A 23,924-nucleotide genomic window follows, 5' to 3' on the forward strand; every position below is an offset into this window, starting at 1 on the left:
ACCTACTCATTCCAGGTCCGTGGGGCGACGCACAATTGGCCTAGCGTCGTCCGTCCGGGTTAGGGAGGGCTCGGCCGGTAGGGATCTCCTTGTCTCATCGCGCACCAGCGACTCCTGTGGCGGGTCGGGCGAAGTGTGCGCTAACCAAGGTTGCCAGGTGCACAGTGTTTCCTCCAACACATTGGTGCGGCTGGCTTCCTGGTTGGATGCGCACTGTGTTAAGAAGCAGTGCGGCTTGGTTGGGTTGTGTATCGGAGGACGCATGACTTTCAACCTTCGTCTCTCCCGAGCCCGTACGGGAGTTGGAGCGATGAGACAAGATAGTAGCTACTAAAAAAACAATTGGACACTATGAAATTGGGGAGAAAAAGGGATAAAATACTTTTTTTTTTTTAAACTATAAAATGACACGTGGTAACCAGAAAAGTGTTACATCTAAATATATTTTATATTCTTCCAAGTAGCCACCCTTTGCCTTGATAACAGCTTTGCACACTTCGTATTCTCTCAGCCAGCTTCATGGAATGCATTTCAACAAGGCATTGCCTTGTTAATTTGTGGAATTTCTTTCCTTCGTGTGTTTGAGCCAGTCAGTTGTGTTGTGACAAGGTAGGGTTGGTATACAGAAGGTTTCTTCAAGTGCAGTTGCAAAAACTATCAAGCGCTATGATGAAACTGGCTCTCATGAGGACCGCCACAGGAAACGAAGACCCAGAGTTACCTCTGCTGTGGTATGATGAAACTGGCTCTCATGAGGACCGCCACAGGAAAGGAAGACCCAGAGTTCCCTCTGCTGCAGAGGATACGTTCTTTAGAGTTACGTGGAGGTGCTTTGCTGGTGACACTGATTTATTTAGAATTCAAGGCACACTTAATCAGCATGGCTACCACAGCATTCAGCAGCGATACGCCATCCCATCTGTTTTGCGCTTAGTGGGACTTTCATTTTTATTTTTCCACAGGACAATGACCCAAAAGCACACCTCCAGGCTGTTTAAGGGCTATTTGACCAAGGAGAATAATGGAGTGCTGCATCAGGTGACCTGGCCTCCACAATCACCCGACCTCAACCCAATTGAGATGGTTTGGGATGAGTCGGACTGCGGAGTGAAGAAAAAGCAGCCAACAAGTGCTCAGCATAGTTGGGAACTCCTTCAAGACTGTTGGAAAAGCATTCCAGGTGAAGCTGGTTGAGAGAATGCCAAGCGTGTGCAAAGCTGTCATCAAGGCAAAGGGTGGCTACTTTGAAGAATCTCAAATATAAAATATATTTTGATTAGTTTAACACTTATTCCACAATGTAGAAAATAGTAAAAAATAAAGAAACTCTTGAATGAGCAGGTGTGTCTAAACGTTTGATTGGTACTGTGTGTATGTGTGTGTATATATATATATATATATATATATATATATATATATATATAAAAACACCGCTTGCTATTGATCAGCATCATAGATATGGACAAGTGTTTTTCTGACCATCTGCTTGACAAGGAAAAACAATGGGCTGGGGTGTATTCATTATGCCAATTCTGTTGCAAAAAGAAACAATACAGGGAGGGACCAAGCTGAATTTGTCCAATTGAAACTCTGGTTTTCACTGTTTGGACTAATGATTACACCCCTGATATTTTAAGCCCATAACTAGCGCCCCAAGGTTTTCCTGGCCAAGTCATGTAGTCAGGAAAAACTATTGGGCCAAATCACAGAATTTAAGCTGACAGGTAGACTAATTCTAGAGTTAGTTTTTAGTTCTGTCATTAGTTGTTCCTCCCACAACCACACTTCAGTTGCATTTCCTGTGGTTTAATGTCCTCTTTCTGATTTTGGATTTTTTTTTAAATTGTATGACGGACTGTTTATATACAGTGAGCAGAGAGAGAGATTGTTGTATGTGATTCACAGCATATCCTGGGTCTTGTTCATTAGGGCATGCAATGGAAAGTTTTTTTAATATGATTTCTGACAGAAACCAAAAATGTGTGTTTCTTATTGGACAAATCCAAGTAGTCCATCCCTGTTTGAGCCCATTTTCTTCAGTCTGGTACGTAATGAACACCACCCTGCATTGTGTGCCTCCACAAGCCTCGGGGGGGGGGGGGGGTCAATACACTCTGGGTCTTTACAGTCAGGGAACAGTTCATACATGTCTTATGTTGTGTTGGGAGTAGGGTGTAGTTGCCCCTAGTCACTGATCTTGGGTCAGTTTTACATTTCGCCCAGTATTGGTTAGGATTTGAAGAGGGGAAGCTGATCCTAGATCTGTACTTAGGGGAAACATCACCCCAAAGCAATATGTTGCAGGGCTAGGAGTTTTACCTGGACAATGGGATCTGACCAGGAAGATACCCAAGGCCCCTGTGTTTTTACCAGCCAGGTTACATGGTTTATGGCCCTCAAACTCAACTCTGGACCTCGAAGCCAGTTCCACTGCTTTTTTTCCCCCATTGTTCCCTTCAAATCATGGACTGATTTAGACCTGGGACACCAGGTGGGTGATTCCCCTCTAATCATGGACTGATTTAGACCTGGGACACCAGGTGGGTGATTCCCATCTAATCAGGGACTGATTTAGACCTGGGACACCAGGTGGGTGATTACCCTCTAATCAGGGACTGATTTAGACCTGGGACACCAGGTGGGTGATTACCCTCTAATCATGGACTGATTTAGACCTGGGACACCAGGTGGGTGATTCCCATCTAATCAGGGACTGATTTAGACCTGGGACACCAGGTGGGTGATTACCCTCTAATCAGGGACTGATTTAGACCTGGGACACCAGGTGGGTGATTCCCCTCTAATCAGGGACTGATTTAGACCTGGGACACCAGGTGGGTGATTCCCATCTAATCAGGGACTGATTTAGACCTGGGACACCAGGTGGGTGATTACCCTCTAATCAGGGACTGATTTAGACCTGGGACACCAGGTGGGTGATTACCCTCTAATCAGGGACTGATTTAGACCTGGGACACCAGGTGGGTGATTACCCTCTAATCAGGGACTGATTTAGACCTGGGACACCAGGTGGGTGATTCCCATCTAATCAGGGATTGATTTAGACCTGGGACACCAGGTGGGGTAGTCCCCTCTAATCAGGGACTGATTTAGACCTGGGACACCAGGTGGGTGCAATGAATTATCAGGTAGAACAGAAAACCAGCAGGCTCTTGACATCGTAGGGTCAGAGTTGAATACCCTGGTCTATGGGATCTGACCAGGAAGATACCTAAAGCCCCACCGAGTTCTTCCCAGTCAGGAGAAACTACTGGTCCCTCCTATGTAGCTCTCTAATGGATATGTCTTCCACAACATCAACTACTGAATGTACATAATATGCAGATTTGTAAATGTAAAAATGTGTGAATAAACAAATGTCATAATATTCTAGTGGTTGTGTTGTCTCTGAAATGGGAGAGAGACAGCTGATAGTACATTCATTTATAGATGGGTTTTGCAATTGTGAAATATCATTGATGATACTGGGGGGGGGATGTTTTGTTTTTATGTGCATTTGTATATAGAAACATCTTTTGTCATTTTGACTATAGAATATGGCTCTACAGTGCAGCTTGTCAAACTATTTTCAACATTAAACATCAATGGAGAACGTAATTGCAGACGGGGCATTTAGTAGTTTGAATGGCAGAAGTGGTATTCCACTCAATCATGTATTTGTTGCTCTATCATGACCACCATCTCTTCCTGACTGTTTCCAGGCTGTAAGAGGAAGACATTGTGTCCTGTCTGTCATGTCCAAGCCTGTTTCAGGTGAGGATTTCCTACTGCTTCATTTCAGATTGTGTGTGTGTGTGTGTTTGTGTGTGTGTGTGTGCACACGCAAGAGGGGAGATTTATAATATCATCGGTCCCTTTCTATTTGACCACACATTCAAATAAATAAGCAGATAATCAGAAACAACTCAATTCTAATAGCTGCATATAGATTTCTAAGAGGGAACACCTGGAATCACCTGAAATTGTCAGCACTCTTTCCTGAGACATGAATCCCTTACTTTACGACGGGTGTTTTTCGCCCTTCATAACCCCATTCCCTCGTTCTCCTTTTCTCCCAGAATGCTGTCTTAAATAAAGTGGTTTCTACTTTGGTCCCGCTGTCCTCACGTCAGGACTCAGGCCAACATTGACTGGCGCAGGGGGTGTGGCCTAATAGCATTTGTGATATATTTATGTCTAACTTTACCAAACATGGAGTACTATCGTTGATCAGATCACAGGTAGCATTACAGGATAACACAATGCCATCCCTCTTTAGCCAAGCAGGCCCACAGACAACAGGAACAATGCTGCCTTTGTAAGGAAACCTATACGTGTCCTTGTCATGTCTACAAAATACTAATCCCTCTTTCCACTCCTCTGCTATCTCATGTCCTTTCTTCTTCCTCTTCTCTCTCCCTCCTCACCTCTTTCCTCTCTCTTCCCTCTCTCTCCCTCCTCACCTCTTTCCTCTCTCTTCCCTCTCTCTCCCTCCTCACCTCTTTCCTCTCTCTCCCTCCTCACCTCTTTCCTCTCGCTTCCCTCTCTCTCCCTCCTCACCTCTTTCCTCTCTCTTCCCTCTCTCTCCTGCCTCACCTCTTTCCTCTCTCTTCCCTCTCTCTCCCTCCTCACCTCTTTCATCTCTCGTCCCTCTCTCTCCCTCCTCACCTCTTTCCTCTCTCTTCCCTCTCACTCCCTCCTCACCTCTTTCCTCTCTCTTCCCTCTCTCTCCCTCCTCACCTCTTTCCTCTCTCTTCCCTCTTTCTCCCTCCTCACCTCTTTGCTCTCTCCTTTCCTCTCTCTTCCCTCTCTCTCCCTCCTCACCTCTTTCCTCTCTCTTCCCTCTCTCCCTCCTCACCTCTTTCCTCTCTCTTCCCTCTCTCTCCCTCCTCACCTCTTTGCTTTCTCCTTTCCTCTCTTCCCTCTCTCCCTCCTCACCTCGTTCCTCTCTCTTCCCTCTCTCCCTCCTCACCTCTTTGCTCTCTCATTTCCTCTCTCTTCCCTCTCTCCCTCCTCACCTCTTTCCTCTCTCTTCCCTCTCTCTCCCTCCTCACCTCTTTGCTCTCTCCATTCCTCTCTCTTCCCTCACTCTCACCCTCCTCACATCTTTCCTCCTCTCTTCTCCTCTCAGGTAGGGTAACTCAGACCGTGCTTTCCTCTCTCTTCCCTCGCTCTCTCCCTCCTCACATCTTTCCTCCTCTCTTCTCCTCTCAGGTAGGGTAACTCAGACCGTGCTTTCCTCTCTCTTCCCTCGCTCTCTCCCTCCTCATATCTTTCCTCCTCTCTTCTCCTCTCAGGTAGGGTAACTCAGACCGTTCTTTCCGCTCTTTGCTCTCTCTCTACCTCTGTGGAAAAGGAAAAACCCAGGAGATAAAACACGAGTCTTTCTCCATGAGGCACTCTGTAAAACAGACTCCCCGACAGATTTGTAGAAGTTCTATTGTCCTATCTTAGATAACAGATATTCAGAGCTGCTGCTAAAATCACTGTCCTCTGCAGCACCAACACAGTCCTGTGTCCAGGCCATTTCAGGACAACTGTGCTAAGATGACCGTATGGGTTATCTCTTTACTGAAATACGTTATTACTTCCCACAAGCTTGACTCGATGCAGTGCCTTGCTTAGAGGATGAGACGTATGGACCATCTATTCACTAACATGCTCTGCTACTCTACAACAACAAATAAAAGAGTCAATTCAATGCAGGATTTACTGACTGTCTGGCACAGAGGTCTTTATTTTTTGCCATTAATCTTCTCAAGTAGGTAGTTACAGCTATGAAAGAAAACAAATACCATTACTGATTTCCCAATATCCCAAGTTGAACTGCAATTACGTGCTTCATCTCTGGTCTCCTAAGCCACTCCGATGTCTTGAATTAATTTCATCCGAGCATTTCTTTCCCTTGATTTCACCCTTTATTTTGTCTGTTACTTAATGTGATTACAAGCTTTAGGAGAAATCCAATATGTGATTTAGAAACAGGCCCCATTTACGTTGCTGGAAGGGTGCCGACACGCCAGAGAGAGGAGGAGGAAGAGAATACAGTATGTTTATTGTGCCGCACGTTAGATCCTGGGAATAACACCCTTTTGGTTCTGCTTCCATTTTGGCGAGAACTGACAGCCGAATTCCTCTGAAATTTGATCCAATGGATATTTATTTATCAATATATAATAACAAAGCAGAGATCAGTTAACAAAGATGTTTGAGCAGAAGTGTAGCAGGGAGTCATAGGCTAACAGTTGTACACAGAAAAACCAGAAGTGTCTATATTGTCCTGTTGCTGCTTAGCTTTACAACCCTTTAGTTTCTTTAACACTGTAAATACTAGAACATTGGCCAACACTGGTGATTGTTGCATTCACTGGTGTAAATTGTTCAAAATCAACTCAGGGTACATTTTTAACTCGTATTAGTTGACTACCGTTGTGTAGGCCGTCATTGTAAATAAGAATTTGTTGTTAAATAAAATCCATGAGTAAAAGGTGTTGAAGCTGACATCTGGGAAACAGCATCACTGCTCCTACAGCACGTCCGTCAGTGGTTTTGTTCTGATGTTGAAACAGAGAGGAGCATCCAGCATCATGCATGTTTTTATTGCAGTATATACGGATGTGGCTGTTTCACCCTACATATCCCATCCAGCATCATGCATGTTTTTATTACAGTATATACGGATGTGGCTGTTTCACCCTACATATCCCATCCAGCATCATGCATGTTTTTATTGCAGTATATACAGATGTGGCTGTTTCACCCTACATATCCCATCCAGCATCATGCATGTTTTTATTGCAGTATATACAGATGTGGCTGTTTCACCCTACATATCCCATCCAGCATCATGCATGTTTTTATTGCAGTATATACGGATGTGGCTGTTTCACCCTACATATCCCATCCAGCATCATGTATGTTTTTATTGCAGTATATACGGATGTGGCTGTTTCACCCTACATATCCCATCCAGCATCATGCATGTTTTTATTGCAGTATATACGGATGTGGCTGTTTCACCCTACATATCCCATCCAGCATCATGCATGTTTTTATTGCAGTATATACGGATGTGGCTGTTTCACCCTACATATCCCATCCAGCATCATGCATGTTTTTATTGCAGTATATACAGATGTGGCTGTTTCACCCTACATATCCCATCCAGCATCATGCATGTTTTTATTGCAGTATATACGGATGTGGCTGTTTCACCCTACATATCCCATCCAGCATCATGCATGTTTTTATTGCAGTATATACGGATGTGGCTGTTTCACCCTACATATCCCATCCAGCATCATGCATGTTTTTATTGCAGTATATACGGATGTGGCTGTTTCACCCTACATATCCCATCCAGCATCATGCATGTTTTTATTGCAGTATATACGGATGTGGCTGTTTCACCCTACATATCCCATCCAGCATCATGTATGTTTTTATTGCAGTATATACGGATGTGGCTGTTTCACCCTACATATCCCATCCAGCATCATGCATGTTTTTATTGCAGTATATACGGATGTGGCTGTTTCACCCTACATATCCCATCCAGCATCATGCATGTTTTTATTGCAGTATATACGGATGTGGCTGTTTCACCCTACATATCCCATCCAGCATCATGCATGTTTTTATTGCAGTATATACGGATGTGGCTGTTTCACCCTACATATCCCATCCAGCATCATGCATGTTTTTATTGCAGTATATACGGATGTGGCTGTTTCACCCTACATATCCCATCCAGCATCATGCATGTTTTTATTGCAGTATATACGGATGTGGCTGTTTCACCCTACATATCCCATCCAGCATCATGCATGTTTTTATTACAGTATATACGGATGTGGCTGTTTCACCCTACATATCCCATCCAGCATCATGCATGTTTTTATTACAGTATATACGGATGTGGCTGTTTCACCCTACATATCCCATCCAGCATCATGCATGTTTTTATTGCAGTATATACGGATGTGGCTGTTTCACCCTACATATCCCATCCAGCATCATGCATGTTTTTATTGCAGTATATACGGATGTGGCTGTTTCACCCTACATATCCCATCCAGCATCATGCATGTTTTTATTACAGTATATACGGATGTGGCTGTTTCACCCTACATATCCCATCCAGCATCATGCATGTTTTTATTACAGTATATACGGATGTGGCTGTTTCACCCTACATATCCCATCCAGCATCATGCATGTTTTTATTACAGTATATACGGATGTGGCTGTTTCACCCTACATATCCCATCCAGCATCATGCATGTTTTTATTACAGTATATACGGATGTGGCTGTTTCACCCTACATATCCCATCCAGCATCATGCATGTTTTTATTGCAGTATATACGGATGTGGCTGTTTCACCCTACATATCCCATCCAGCATCATGCATGTTTTTATTGCAGTATATACGGATGTGGCTGTTTCACCCTACATATCCCATCCAGCATCATGCATGTTTTTATTACAGTATATACGAATGTGGCTGTTTCACCCTACATATCCCATCCAGCATCATGCATGTTTTTATTGCAGTATATACGGATGTGGCTGTTTCACCCTACATATCCCATCCAGCATCATGCATGTTTTTATTACAGTATATACAGATGTGGCTGTTTCACCCTACAAATCCCATCCAGCATCATGCATGTTTTTATTACAGTATATACGGATGTGGCTGTTTCACCCTACATATCCCATCCAGCATCATGCATGTTTTTATTGCAGTATATACGGATGTGGCTGTTTCACCCTACATATCCCATCCAGCATCATGCATGTTTTTATTGCAGTATATACGGATGTGGCTGTTTCACCCTACATATCCCATCCAGCATCATGTATGTTTTTATTGCAGTATATACGGATGTGGCTGTTTCACCCTACATATCCCATCCAGCATCATGCATGTTTTTATTGCAGTATATACGGATGTGGCTGTTTCACCCTACATATCCCATCCAGCATCATGCATGTTTTTATTGCAGTATATACGGATGTGGCAGTTTCACCCTACATATCCCATCCAGCATCATGCATGTTTTTATTGCAGTATATACGGATGTGGCTGTTTCACCCTACATATCCCATCCAGCATCATGCATGTTTTTATTACAGTATATACGGATGTGGCTGTTTCACCCTACATATCCCATCCAGCATCATGCATGTTTTTATTACAGTATATACGGATGTGGCTGTTTCACCCTACATATCCCATCCAGCATCATGCATGTTTTTATTACAGTATATACGGATGTGGCTGTTTCACCCTACATATCCCATCCAGCATCATGCATGTTTTTATTACAGTATATACGGATGTGGCTGTTTCACCGTACATATCCCATCCAGCATCATGCATGTTTTTATTACAGTATATACGGATGTGGCTGTTTCACCCTACATATCCCATCCAGCATCATGCATGTTTTTATTGCAGTATATACGGATGTGGCCGTTTCACCCTACATATCCCATCCAGCATCATGCATGTTTTTATTGCAGTATATACGGATGTGGCTGTTTCACCCTACATATCCCATCCAGCATCATGCATGTTTTTATTGCAGTATATACGGATGTGGCTGTTTCACCCTACATATCCCATCCAGCATCATGCATGTTTTTATTGCAGTATATACGGATGTGGCTGTTTCACCCTACATATCCCATCCAGCATCATGCATGTTTTTATTGCAGTATATACAGATGTGGCTGTTTCACCCTACATATCCCATCCAGCATCATGCATGTTTTTATTGCAGTATATACGGATGTGGCTGTTTCACCCTACATATCCCATCCAGCTTTAAGTAACGTTTTGCAGAATAAACATATAGAGTTGATTATCTTTCAACACTGTAGGGTGTAAACTTCAATTAGTAGTAAGCCTAGATGCAATTGTAGTTTATGTAGAAAAGGTTGTAGTAGTCCTAGTCATGTATAGTCTAATCTGTAGCCTACAGTATTATAGTAGTAGGTGGTGAAAACCACCATCCTCTCTTTCCCTTAGTTGGCGTCGACACTTTATCCCTTTCAGCTGTGTGGAAAGGAAGTCATTACGCAGTCATCACACTTACTCAGTGTATCTTATCTGTTTTTAACTTGTTAAATCCTCCTAACAGAACGACAGGAGAATGCCTAGTTCAGGGCCTACGTGCTGTGGAGTCGGTCTCGATGAATGAAACGCACACTCGTATTCCAGGAAATGAGACGGCATTCCGCAGAGGCGCAGGATTGGCCCTTTTCCATATTGGTCGTTCTCAAGGGACTCTTTATCTTATTGCCTCAATCCAGGAGACATCAGAGTATCAACTGGGTCAGTAATGTGACATTGGGCCGGCCCGCGCTGCTCTGTCGCAAGTTGGCAAAAACAAAGAGTCCCTTCTTGACGGCCACTGTTCCTCTCTTACGGTAAGCAGCTGTTAGGGGCTACATTTTTTCTCAAGTCTTCATTTGGTTGGTGAAAGCTCCCGGCTTGACAGACAGATGCACAGGTTACTGGGGCAGAACGGAGGAGCGAGAGAGGCCATGGAAGGAATGCCCTCCTGCTGGGACAATCTCACATGAGAGCCTTGACACTGCCCAACCCTGTCCCAGTCCAACCCAGGCCTGCTCAGGTTCAGGTTCAGCTTGACCCAGACCTAATCCTAGAACCAGACCCAGACATTCATGTTCATAGACAGGAGTTGTTTTAATTTGCATTGACCTCTATCCAGGTATTTTTTTATTTACAATCTTCCGTCTTGAGAATGAACCATAGTCTTTAATGGGCGTAGTTCAGTGGTCTGTACAGGTGCAGCACACCAGGAGGTGGAGTCGGCTCTGAAAAACATGCAGTAGCATAACAAATAGTATACACATGTCTTCTCTTTAGAAGGACAATGCTAAGCGTTTCACTGAAAGTAGATAATACATGTAGTATCACTTGTTAATACACATTAGAAATAAACGTCTGAAGAAGAGTGGTGGGGGGGCGGGGGGGGGGTTAAACCATTAACATCTACCCCTCACTAGTCTACAGGTGCACCTCCAGCAGCCAGAGAACCATAAGGCTGAGTGGCCTGTCATTAACAGGGGGAGACAGACCTCCCGTCCTGGGCACACAGATGTGTGATTCCAACTGGCACTGGGCCCCCGGTGATACGATGTTAACGGCCGCTGTGTAATGAGAAGGTCAACTGCTCGCACTAAAATAATTAACTGTAAACAGCTTAAGTCAATTAAGAAAATACCTGAGTGCTTTCAATTGAATAACACTTTGTTCCAGAGGGGATTCCTTTGTTTTGGTGTCTTATTATGGAGTCAGTTTCCCCCCTCCTTTATTTTTCCATTTTTCTCGATCTCTTTTCATTTTTGTCCCATCATAGTGGACCAATCATAACCTCGATACATGAAGTCCTCTGAAGGAGAATTCAGCTGTTGACATCAACATTCAGGGCATTCAGAAAGTATTCAGACCTCTTCCCTTTTCCCACATTTTGTTATGTTACAGCCTTATTCTAAAATGTGGTAAATAAAATTAAAATACATCTAAATCAATCTACACACAATACCCCACAATGACAAAGTGAAAACTGGACTAACACAAAAACAACCCTTTAATACAGTTGAGGGTTTGCTTAATTATCTCGACCACAATCCAACCCTGTTTAACTCCTGCCTCTTGACCGCAGGAACCAGTTTCTCCACCTAATGGAACAAAAACAACTGTTTTCCTGTGAGAGGGGAAGTAAATAGAGGGGACACAACAGAGGTAGAAGTAGTGGCATACGCTGAGACTTGTCCCGGCTTCCTCTGGGCACAAATGGCCCTGTTCAATCAAGGATCATTTGCTGTGTGCGATGTAACAATGCCTTGTGCATGTGTTTCGAATCAAGTGTTTCCACTGGCATTCCTATCTTCGTCTCTTGACCTCCTCTCCACGAGAACTCTCCCCTTCTCTTTTTCTATCCCTCTCTGAGTAATAGAATGTGATTTCCTCAATTCCTATTGAAGAGAACCTGACGTGTTCTTTTTTTAGCTCTCCTCTGAGTTTCCCATGCTGGGCCAAGTGCTTTTATTCATGCTTTCTCCTACTTTTACATGACATCTATTTGCAAGCCCCTACATTCCTACACAGAAAAATACATGTGCTTGATTATTCCCCTTTCCGCACAAGTGTGTTTTGTTTGGTCTCGCCAAGCGGGCCCTGACTAAATACCCAGTGACATTAAAATGTGATGGCCTCTAATAAAATACCCTGCATGGAACTGGGGTTGATGGGGTCTGGACCTGGGAGAACGGGGCGAGAGAGGGAGGTAGAGGGTGAGAGAGGGAGGTAGAGGGAGAGGGGGAGAGAGACAGGTAGAGGGGGGGAGAGGGAGGTAGAGGGAGAGAGAGGGAGGTAGAGGGTGAGAGAGGGAGGTAGAGGTAGAGGGGGAGAGAGACAGGTAGGGGAGAGAGGGAGGTAGAGGGAGAGAGGGAGGTAGAGGGTGAGAGAGGGAGGTAGAGGTAGAGGGGGAGAGAGACAGGTAGAGGGGGAGAGAGGGAGGTAGAGGGAGAGAGGGAGGTAGAGGGTGAGAGAGGGAGGTAGAGGTAGAGGGGGAGAGAGACAGGTAGAGGGGGAGAGAGGGAAAGAAAGAGAGGGGGAAGAGAGATACAATCCAGAACAAAAAGAGGGAGAGAGAGTAAGAGCGAGAGATGGAGAGAGTTAAGCAAGAGAAAGCGCAAAAGAAAGAGAGAAAGAGGGAGGGAGAAAGAGAGCGAGGGAAGGAAGGAGAGTTGGATGGCTGTCAGCTGAGTCCTGGGAGCTGTACGACCGGTCAGACAGACCACACTATGAGCAATTATCCAGGACACTCACTCATGCAAGCAGAACGCTTCTTGCTGCACAGCCGGGCAAGGAGAACAGGCCGGCCATACTTGATGGTGAACCAGCCCCTGAGATAGCCCCGGTTTGGGGTTTCCACAATCCACACAAAAGGGCGTATTGATTCCGGATGCATGGAAAAAACACAGTGTTTTTTTGATGGAACGGAGTGTTTCTAGTAGCCTCTGAGATATACCAAAATGGAAGGGGAGAGAAGTTGATATGGTGCTCTGTGTTTTTGAAGTGTGGCTACGCTATTAAGGCATAGTGTTTCTCAGCAGTAATTGACACCCGTGAGTGTGAGTTGTGTGTGCGTGTGTGTGTGTCTTCCTAAAACAGTTCCACATTAAATAAGTGTAGGCCGTCATTGTAAATAACAATTTGTTCTTAACTGACTTGCCTAGTTAAATAAAGGTTAAATAAAAATGAATTCTTCACTATTAAACCCTGGTATGACTGGCATTTGAATACTCCGACAGAGGTAGAACATCTAAAGTTTTAACACTCTTGTTTTTCACAGAGGACATTTCCTTCCCCTCGGGACGTGGCCTATAAGTGAATATTGTGTTTGCTGTACCAGCTCTTTCTACTTGATCTTCATCTCATTTTACACTGCAAAGCTCTGTGCTTTGATCTGCTGAGTTGTCACAGGCAATGTTTTCAGCCCAAAGGCCACCCTATTCCCTAGATAGTGGGCCCTGGATAAAGTAGTGCACTGTATATGGAATAGGATGCCATTGGGGAGGCAGACAATGCCTGTTGTTTTATTTATCAGGTTGTCTTGCTCTTTACACAGCTGTTGGTTTGATAGCTAGCTGTATATTAAATCGAGTCATGCTTTATTCAGGATGGAGATGCACCAAAGTGTAAATCATTTGTAGGCAATTGTGTTTAAAGACCGGGTTGTAAAGTCAAAGCCTGGCAGACATTTAGCCTGTTGGTGCCATCTGATTCCACTGTGTGAACGCAGCCTGTTGGTGCCGTCTGATTCCACTGTGTGAACGCAGCCTGTTGGTGCCGTCTGATTCCACTGTGTGAACGCAGCCTGTTGGTGCCGTCTGATTCCACTGTGTGAACGCAGCCTGTTGGTGCCGTCTGATTCCACTGTGTGAACGCAGCCTGTTGGTGCCATCTGATTCCACTGTGTGAACGCAGCCTGTTGGTGCCATCTGATTCCACTGTGTGAACGCAGCCTGTTGGTGCCGTCTGATTCCACTGTGTGAACGCAGCCTGTTGGTGCCATCTGATTCCACTGTGTGAACGCAGCCTGTTGGTGCCATCTGATTCCACTGTGTGAACGCAGCCTGTTGGTGCCATCTGATTCCACTGTGTGAACGCAGCCTGTTGGTGCCATCTGATGCCACTGTGTGAACGCAGCCTGTTGGTGCCATCTGATTCCACTGTGTGAACGCAGCCTGTTGGTGCCGTCTGATTCCACTGTGTGAACGCAGCCTGTTGGTGCCATCTGATTCCACTGTGTGAACGCAGCCTGTTGGTGCCATCTGATTCCACTGTGTGAACGCAGCCTGTTGGTGCCGTCTGATTCCACTGTGTGAACGCAGCCTGTTGGTGCCATCTGATTCCACTGTGTGAACGCAGCCTGTTGGTGCCATCTGATTCCACTGTGTGAACGCAGCCTGTTGGTGCCATCTGATTCCACTGTGTGAACGCAGCCTGTTGGTGCCATCTGATTCCACTGTGTGAACGCAGCCTGTTGGTGCCATCTGATTCCACTGTGTGAACGCAGCCTGTTGGTGCCATCTGATTCCACTGTGTGAACGCAGCCTGTTGGTGCCATCTGATTCCACTGTGTGAACGCAGCTTGTTGGTGCCGTCTGATTCCACTGTGTGAACGCAGCCTGTTGGTGCCATCTGATTCCACTGTGTGAATGCAGCCTGTTGGTGCCGTCTGATTCCACTGTGTGAACGCAGCCTGTTGGTGCCATCTGATTCCACTGTGTGAACGCAGCCTGTTGGTGCCATCTGATGCCACTGTGTGAACGCAGCCTGTTGGTGCCATCTGATTCCACTGTGTGAACGCAGCCTGTTGGTGCCGTCTGATTCCACTGTGTGAACGCAGCCTGTTGGTGCCATCTGATTCCACTGTGTGAACGCAGCCTGTTGGTGCCGTCTGATTCCACTGTGTGAACGCAGCCTGTTGGTGCCATCTGATTCCACTGTGTGAACGCAGCCTGTTGGTGCCATCTGATTCCACTGTGTGAACGCAGCCTGTTGGTGCCGTCTGATTCCACTGTGTGAACGCAGCCTGTTGGTGCCGTCTGATTCCACTGTGTGAACGCAGCCTGTTGGTGCCATCTGATTCCACTGTGTGAACGCAGCCTGTCTTGACATGAGGATCTTTTTTGTTTTAATTAGTGGCTGTTATTATGGTCTTGGTGCTGTACTGGGTTCTGAAGTATTTATTGGGTATTTACTTACAACAATACCTACATTTGTTCTCCACAGTGTCAGCAACTATAGTACACTGTTCCTGTGTCATTGTAATCCAATCATCCACTTGAGGTGTGTGGTTGACTGAATTATATTCAGAGTTATGGTTCGCATTTATGGTTTATAAATGATGAACCAAGAGGCAGGTTCTTGACACGCACAATAGAAGCTGTCACGTAAAATACATTAAGAGTATCTCTCTCTATCTCTCTCTATCTCTATATCTCTCTCTATCTCTATATCTCTCTCTATCGCTCTCCATATCTCTCTCTATCTCTATATCTCTCTCTATCTCTCTCCATATCTCTCTATATCTCTCTCTATCTCTCTCCATATCTCTCTCTATCTCTATATCTCTCTCTATCTCTATATCTCTCTCTATCGCTCTCTATATCTCTCTCTCTCTATATATATATCTCTCTCTATCTCTCTCTATCACTCTCTCTATATCTCTAACTCTCTCATGGCTCTGCCACAAGAGAAGGTCATCACGGTGAAGATTGGGGTCTAACTTGAATGACATCATGAGATCTCTGTCTCTCTGTACCTTTATAAATGGTCCTAACCTGACAGGAGATCCGTCCGTGAGGAGAAAGGAAGATGATTATTTAACAACCCACAGATTCCCCTAGAAGTGTGTCACCGGCCCATCAACATTTTATTATCCTTAATTCCAAAACCCCACAAGACTCGGTGAGGGTTTCATCTCATAATACTGCATAACTACTCTCCTCTTACACCACTTCTCTTCTTTAATAACAAACATTCATTTACCTTTTCATTATGCTCATGGGGGTAATAATTTAGACCGATTACAAACGTAGCCTTGTTGGTGTAATGACAATGTCAGGCACACTAAAGATGCTTTGTTCCACAAAACTGGTGTTGCTAATATAAAGCACTCCCTCGTTCCCTAGTGTCCCCCACTCCGTGGCCCTCTACCCCTCGATCCCTAGTGTCCCCCACTCCGTGACCCTCCCAGGGCCAAAAGGGAGATGTAAACATTGTTCGGTCATTCAATCCTTCACATTAGGGCCAGTGCTTTTGACAAGAAGCCTTGCATCTCAGGGACAATGCGGACCACGTTCTTCTCTCTCCCCCGAGCGGGGACGTCGGTTCTGACTTCTACCTCATCTGTGATACACTATATCCCAGGCTGCATTTCACCTCAAACAGTCAGCCACTGTAGCCACCAAGCAAGAAGACACATTTAGCGAAAAAGCAAGCCGCGCTCCATTGCTGAAAGATGGAGGGGATGGTAGAACAATTATTAGATAGTTTGTTAACTCGCACTAAACAATTTTTTAAGTCGTTCTGATTTTTCTTTAGCTTTATGCATTTCACCCAAACCACCTGTGGCCACCAAGCAAGATACACTTAGATAAAAGATAAAGGGGAATAGTCAAATAGTGTTATTGTAGCCTATTGTTTGTTGCCTGTAAATTGTGAATATGATTTCAAATTGTGGAAAGCTTTGTCTATGGGTCCATTACTGTTTCCCTAACTCTCTACCATGGTTAGTAACAATTTCATTAAGGTTCTGTGTATAAGCTGCTTGTAAAACATAGTTCTACTGTTTCCCTAACTCTCTACCATGGTTAGTAACAATTTCATTAAGGTTCTGTGTACAAGCTGCTTGTAAAACATAGTTCTACTGTTTCCCTAACTCTCTACCATGGTTAGTAACAATTTCCTTAAGGTTCTGTGTACAAGCTGCTTGTAAAACATAGTTCTACTGTTTCCCTAACTCTCTACCATGGTTAGTAACAATTTCCTTAAGGTTCTGCGTACAAGCTGCTTGTAAAACATAGTTCTACTGTTTCCCTAACTCTCTACCATGGTTAGTAACAATTTCCTTAAGGTTCTGTGTACAAGCTGCTTGTAAAACATAGTTCTACTGTTTCCCTAACTCTCTACCATGGGACTGTCACTGCAAATGGCAATTGTTAAAACCAACACTTTAAGTACAGTATAATGGAAATGACATATCATAGTGTTAAGTGTTTTATAGGCCTATCCCACAGGAGGCTGCTGAGGGGAGAACGGTTCATAATAATGGCCGGAAGGGCCTTTATCATGTGATTTGATCAATCATTTTTTATAAAATGTCCTTTTGTCTTTCTATAAACTATGTAACACCTTGACATATCTTAAGGCTTCGCATGAAATTACCAAGTGAATCATCAAATGAAAAACATAATGAAGAGAGAGTGTAGACTCACCAGAGTGTAGACTCACCAGAGTGTAGACTCACCAGAGTGCAGACTCACCAGAGTGCAGACTCACCAGAGTGTAGACTCACCAGAGTGCAGACTCACCAGAGTGCAGACTCACCCGAGTGCAGACTCACTCGAGTGCAGACTCACCCGAGTGCAGACTCACCCGAGTGCAGACTCACCCGAGTGACGACTCACCCGAGTGACGACTCACCCGAGTGACGACTCACCCGAGTGACGACTCACCAGAGTGCAGACTCACCAGAGTGCAGACTCACCAGAGTGCAGACTCACCAGAGTGCAGACTCACCAGAGTGCAGACTCACCAGAGTGCAGACTCACATTAGCCCGCCTTCAATGAACATTTGACCCAGTAAGAAGTTGTCATGGGTGTTGCATTTTTTGATGGTGTTTTTTATAATGGGGTAACACCAGTGACATGACATTGAGGAACGGCTATTCCCTGTCAAATATTGATATTATTCAGTTGATATTTTAGTTTTTAAAGTAATCCACTAAGTAACTAGAATCATTTCCTTTGTATTATGACATATATTTTTTTACAAATAATATGCCACTAAACCACGACTTCTTATCCAAGGGACAAGCCTTTGTTTTACAATATATAAATACAATTACATATGGTTGATGAAGAAAAAACACACTTAAATGAAAACAAAAACATAGAGTTTGTGTCATTATCTGAGGTTTTGAAGAGGTTTTCCTGGTGGTTAAGGTGAGGGACAGGAAAGACAACATAATAATAATAATAATGACAACAATAATAATAATAATGACAATAATAATAATAATGACAACAACAATAATAATAATAATAATAATAATGACAATAATAATAATAATAATGACAATAATAATAATAATGACAATAATAATAATGACAACAACAATAATAATAATAATAATAATAATGACAATAATAATAATGACAATAATGACAATAATAATAATAATAATAATAATGACAACAATAATAATAATAATGACAATAATAATAATGACAATAATAATGACAATAATAATAATAATAATAATGACAACAACAATAATAATAATAATGACAACAATAATAATAATAATAATAACAATAATAATAATAATAACAATAATAATAACAATAATAATAATAATAATAACAATAATAATAATAATGATGACAACAATAATAATAATAATAATGACAATAATAATAATAATAATAACAATAATAATAATGACAATAATAATAATAATAATGATGACAACAATAATAATAATAATAATGACAACAATAATAATAATAATAACAATAATAATAATAATAATGACAATAATAATAATAATAATGATGACAACAATAATAATAATAATAATGACAACAATAATAATAATAATAACAATAATAATAATAATAATGACAATAATAATAATAATAATGATGACAACAATAATAATAATAATAATGACAATAATAATAATAATAATAACAATAATAATAATGACAATAATAATAATAATAATGATGACAACAATAATAATAATAATAATGACAACAATAATAATAATAATAATAATAACAATAATAATAATAATAATAACAATAATAATAACAATAATAATAATAATAATAACAATAATAATAATAATGATGACAACAATAATAATAATAATAATGACAATAATAATAATAATAATAACAATAATAATAATGACAATAATAATAATAATAATGATGACAACATTAATAATAATAATAATGACAACAATAAAAATTATACGTTGATGGGTGCTTATATTTGTCCGATTTCACACATTTACTAGTGTGTCTTAATTATTCATGTATTTATCTTACTATGTATTCGTCTGTCTGTCTGTCTGTCTGTCTGTCTGTCTGTCTGTCTGTCTGTCTGTCTGTCTGTCTCTGTTGATAATGTATTGTGTTGACTGTTCTGCTGAAGACACTAGCACCGTACACACTCAAGTTGTACAACTTATGTTCAGTGCATTTGGTGCACAACGGTTGTGATACGACAGTCAGTTTTTCAGCAGAAAATTATTAGACAACCTTTGCGTGTGACAACGCACAACGACAACGCACTAAGGTTGTGTGAACTTGTGTGTGCAGGCAAACTCTCTGTGATTTATTACTATATGGATTATTACCTCTTTATAATGGATGCAAGTTTGTTTTGGAAGAGAAAAGGAAACTACCTCCCATTGTCAGAGTTAATGTTAAACATATAGTTGAATGTATAGGTGGGCTTGGAGATTGGTTATCGTGGTGAAATTCACTAAAGCCTTTTGAGCCTTTTGTTGACAGCGTTCAACACCATTACCACGATTACCACAGATAGACATACGGTAGCATTTCAATTTCAATTGCCATAGAATGCAGTTATATTTCAAATAGTTGTACAACTGTTTTGAATCATCTGAATTCAAATGGAATTTTACCTTGAAAAATGTTTTCATACATTTTTAATTGGTCCACTTTTTGATAAAGTCCCACAAAATGATGAATTTCAACATTCACATTTTCAAGATACTGTATATGGCTTTCAGTCTTCCGATGCTTCATATAATCTACACGTTTGCTCTGAGAACTGACTAAATAATTCAAGATGATTTGCTTGTCTGTATATTTGTCTATTTGATCCGTTTTATACTTCTTGGCCAGGTCTACCTTGCAAAATAGGTCTTCTGACATCAATTGTGAATTTCTGGTTAAATAAATGGTAAATATACAGTATATATATATATTTTTTATAAAAATGTAGCCAATTCAATCTAAAGTGCACCTGGTGTGTAAATAAGGTCTCTCTCCACTGCACTACACTGTAGAATGGTCAAACTGGCTCTGGACTGGTGATATGTCATCAAGTGGGAAAGTAATCTACAGACGGAGAGAAACGACGATGATGGATTCTATATCTAAGCTTCCTTTGTTTCACGGTGTTCCTCAATGAGCTTGCAAATTGCTCTGATCTTAAACACAAAGCGCTCTCTCACTCCTTTTAACTGACTGGATAAGCGGCCCGGCGGGACCCCGGCAGGACGATGTGAATCGGTGAGAAACGACAGAGGATAAGAATCTCTTCCCTACATCAAAGGCTGAGTCACCTCTTTCATTCATGTCTACTCTCTTAGAAAAAAATTGTTTGACTGTCCTCATAGGAGAACCCTTTGTAGAACCCTTTTTGGTTCATGTAGGACCCTTTCCACAGAGGGTTCTACATGAAACCCAAAAGGGTTCTATGGGGAACCAAAAAGGGTTCTCCTGTGGGGACAGCTGAAGAACCCTTTTAGAACTCTTTTCTCTTGGTCTATCAGAGGTAACACCTCTCCTTCATTTGCATCTCACTGAGTTTTACCTGTATCATATCTGCTGTTGTATCATATCTGCTGTTGTAATTTGGACACAATCTCCCATTAATTAAAGTTAGAATCCTTAATTGAAACAATAACAAAGTGGCCTCCCCGCCCGTTTGGCTAGGGGATGGGGCTGGAGAAATTCATAGACAGAGCTATGGATGTAAGGACTGACAATCCATTATAACACATGTATAATATTAACGTATTAATGTTTTGAGGCTATACAGTGTTTGTTTACATTTATGTTGTTTACAAACATTGGAATAAAAAAGCATATATTTTAGGTTCAGATTAGGTACAACCTTTGTACTAAGATCATGAGGCATTTATCAGTTATATTTTTGAAGAGTTAATGGGTAAATATAATTTATTTATGTCCAAAAATTAATATAGTGTAGCAATTTAGGTCTCTATCTTTAAGGTTATATATACTCAGTAACAATTCCTGATCAAGTGCATGAACTACAGTCTTTGGGCTAATCCCAAATTGACCCATATACCCTGTGCCCAATGCACTTGATCTAAGGGGATTGGACAGGTGTAAGCAATATGGTAATAGCACTATTTGCATTTAGGGAAGCACATCTTCAGAATTACAGATAACAGTACATTACTTCACACAGTAAAATGTACCCTGTAAAGTTTGATATGAGTGGTTTGTATTTCTAATTCCATAGAATTAGAATGACTTAGTAAATAATACTTTTTTTTGTCATTTAGCAGACACTCTTATGCCGAGCAATTTACAGTAGCAATTAGTGTTAAGTACATTGCAGATTGGCAGATTTTTTTTCTCACCTAGTTGGCTCCGAGGATTCAAACCAGCAACTTTTCGATTACTGGCCCGACACTCTTAACAGCTAGGCTACTTGCAGTGTACCCAGTTTGACACTTGATCTTGCCTTCTGTATTAAATACGATGTCATTGTATGTTCATGGTGGATTCTACTCTCTGCACTATTAGGATGTTGTGCGCCTGTTCCGGCCCGGAGATGTCAGTCAGGTTCATTGTTAACGGAGTATCATAGAAGTTATACAACGTCCTTTAGAAATCACATCATCACATAATAACTTCACACACTATGGCAGTTCATCGTCAAACAATAGGAGAAGCTGATAGCAGGGTCTGTGGGATAGCAGCTCATCATGTATGGGACTTAATATGCCTCTAAAATGGCACCCTATTCCCTTTATAGTGCACTATTTTTTACCAGGGGCACCTTGTCCTCTGGATAAAACTAGTACACTATAAAGCGAATGGGGTGCTTTTTGGGACGCAGTTTCATCTATGACCTGAACTATGGGCTCCATTAATAAAAGGGCTTGTTATTGCCAACGAGAGCTCACTTGATTGCCTAGGCTTTCCTCTCACACATATTTTGCTACTGTAGTACAACCATCTGCCTGAGTTTGTTCTCTCCTTCCCCTCCTGTATATTTTGCAACAAGCGGAGGGAGGGTTCTTTCTCATCGGAGTGCTGAAAAGAGTCATTGTCTGGGCCCCTGAGCACCTGGACAGAGTTATCTCACTGTGGCACTGGCCCTCTCTCTACCTCTCTCTCTTTCTCTCTGCCTCTCTTTCTCTCTACCTCTATTTCTCTCTACCTCTTTTTCTCTCTACCTCTCTCTCTTTTCCTCTCTTTTTCTCTATATCTCTCTCTACCTCACTTTCTCTCTACCTCTCTCTACATCTCTTTCTTTCTACCTCTCTCTCTACCTCTCTCTCTACCCCTCTTTCTCTCTACCTCTCTTTCTCTCTACCTCTCTCTCTACCCCTCTTTCTCTCTACCTCTCTTTCTCTCTACCTCTCTCTCTACCTCTCTTTCTCTCACTGGATTGCTCTCTTCCTCCGCTCCACATGCAGGAAATGCTCTCTCTCCCTCTCTCCAAAAAATATTGTGCAAGTTCAGATAACAGCTCCCTGTTTCATTCCATTTTGCACACGGTTTTATACCACTCCCTGTCTTCTGAACATGAACCTGTATATGTGCTGGGTAGTGGAGATTGGTCAGGTTGCAGGGGTGGTGGATTATCATACTGCAGACTGGCTGTTCATATATTTTCAATTCCAATTGATATATTTCAGTCCCTGGTACAATGATATTGAAATCCGAGGCATCACATAGTATAGACAGGTGTATGATTTAAAATACATTTTGTCAGTTTCACATCTACCTCCGCTCCCCCTCTCCTGAACCCGACTTCACCGGTCTACTAACCACCGTCCCTGGTAACCCTCATTACACATAGCTGGCAACCCATCATTACACACACCTGGCAACCCTCATTACACACACCTGGCAACCCATCATTACACACACCTGGCAACCCATCACTACGCACACCTGGCAACCCTCATTACGCACACCTGACAACCCTCATTACATACACCTGGCAACCCTCATTACATACACCTGGCAACCCTCATTACATACACCAGGCAACCCTCATTACATACACCTGACAACCCTCATTACATACACATGGCAACCCTCATTACACACAGCTGGCAACCCTCATTACGCACACCTGACAACCCTCATTACACACACCTGGCAACCCATCATTGTGCACACCTGGCAACCCTCATTACGCACACCTGGCAACCTATCATTACGCACACCTGGCAACCTATCATTACGCAAACCTGGCAACCCTCATTACGCACAACTGGCAACCCTCATTACACACACCTGGCAACCCTCATTATGCACACCTGCACCCCATCATGAGGCACACCTGGACTCCATCACTACCCTGATTACTTCCCCTTTATCTAGCACTCCTTTGTTTTCACCCACCAGGCAATATCGTTTATGTTTCCATTTTAGACACTTTCTGTTTTGTACTGTTCCATGTCATCATTAAACTCACTAATTGCACTTGCTTCCTGACTCTCTGAGTCTAAGTTACAGTCAGGGTGTCCAAATTCGCTGTGATTATATAATCATATTGCTTAATTTATTCGTAGTCCATTCATATACATTCTTTAGGTCCAGTTTCCCGTAC

This window comes from Oncorhynchus mykiss, chromosome 6, assembly GCF_013265735.2.
Source record: "Oncorhynchus mykiss isolate Arlee chromosome 6, USDA_OmykA_1.1, whole genome shotgun sequence".
NCBI lineage: Eukaryota > Metazoa > Chordata > Actinopteri > Salmoniformes > Salmonidae > Oncorhynchus > Oncorhynchus mykiss.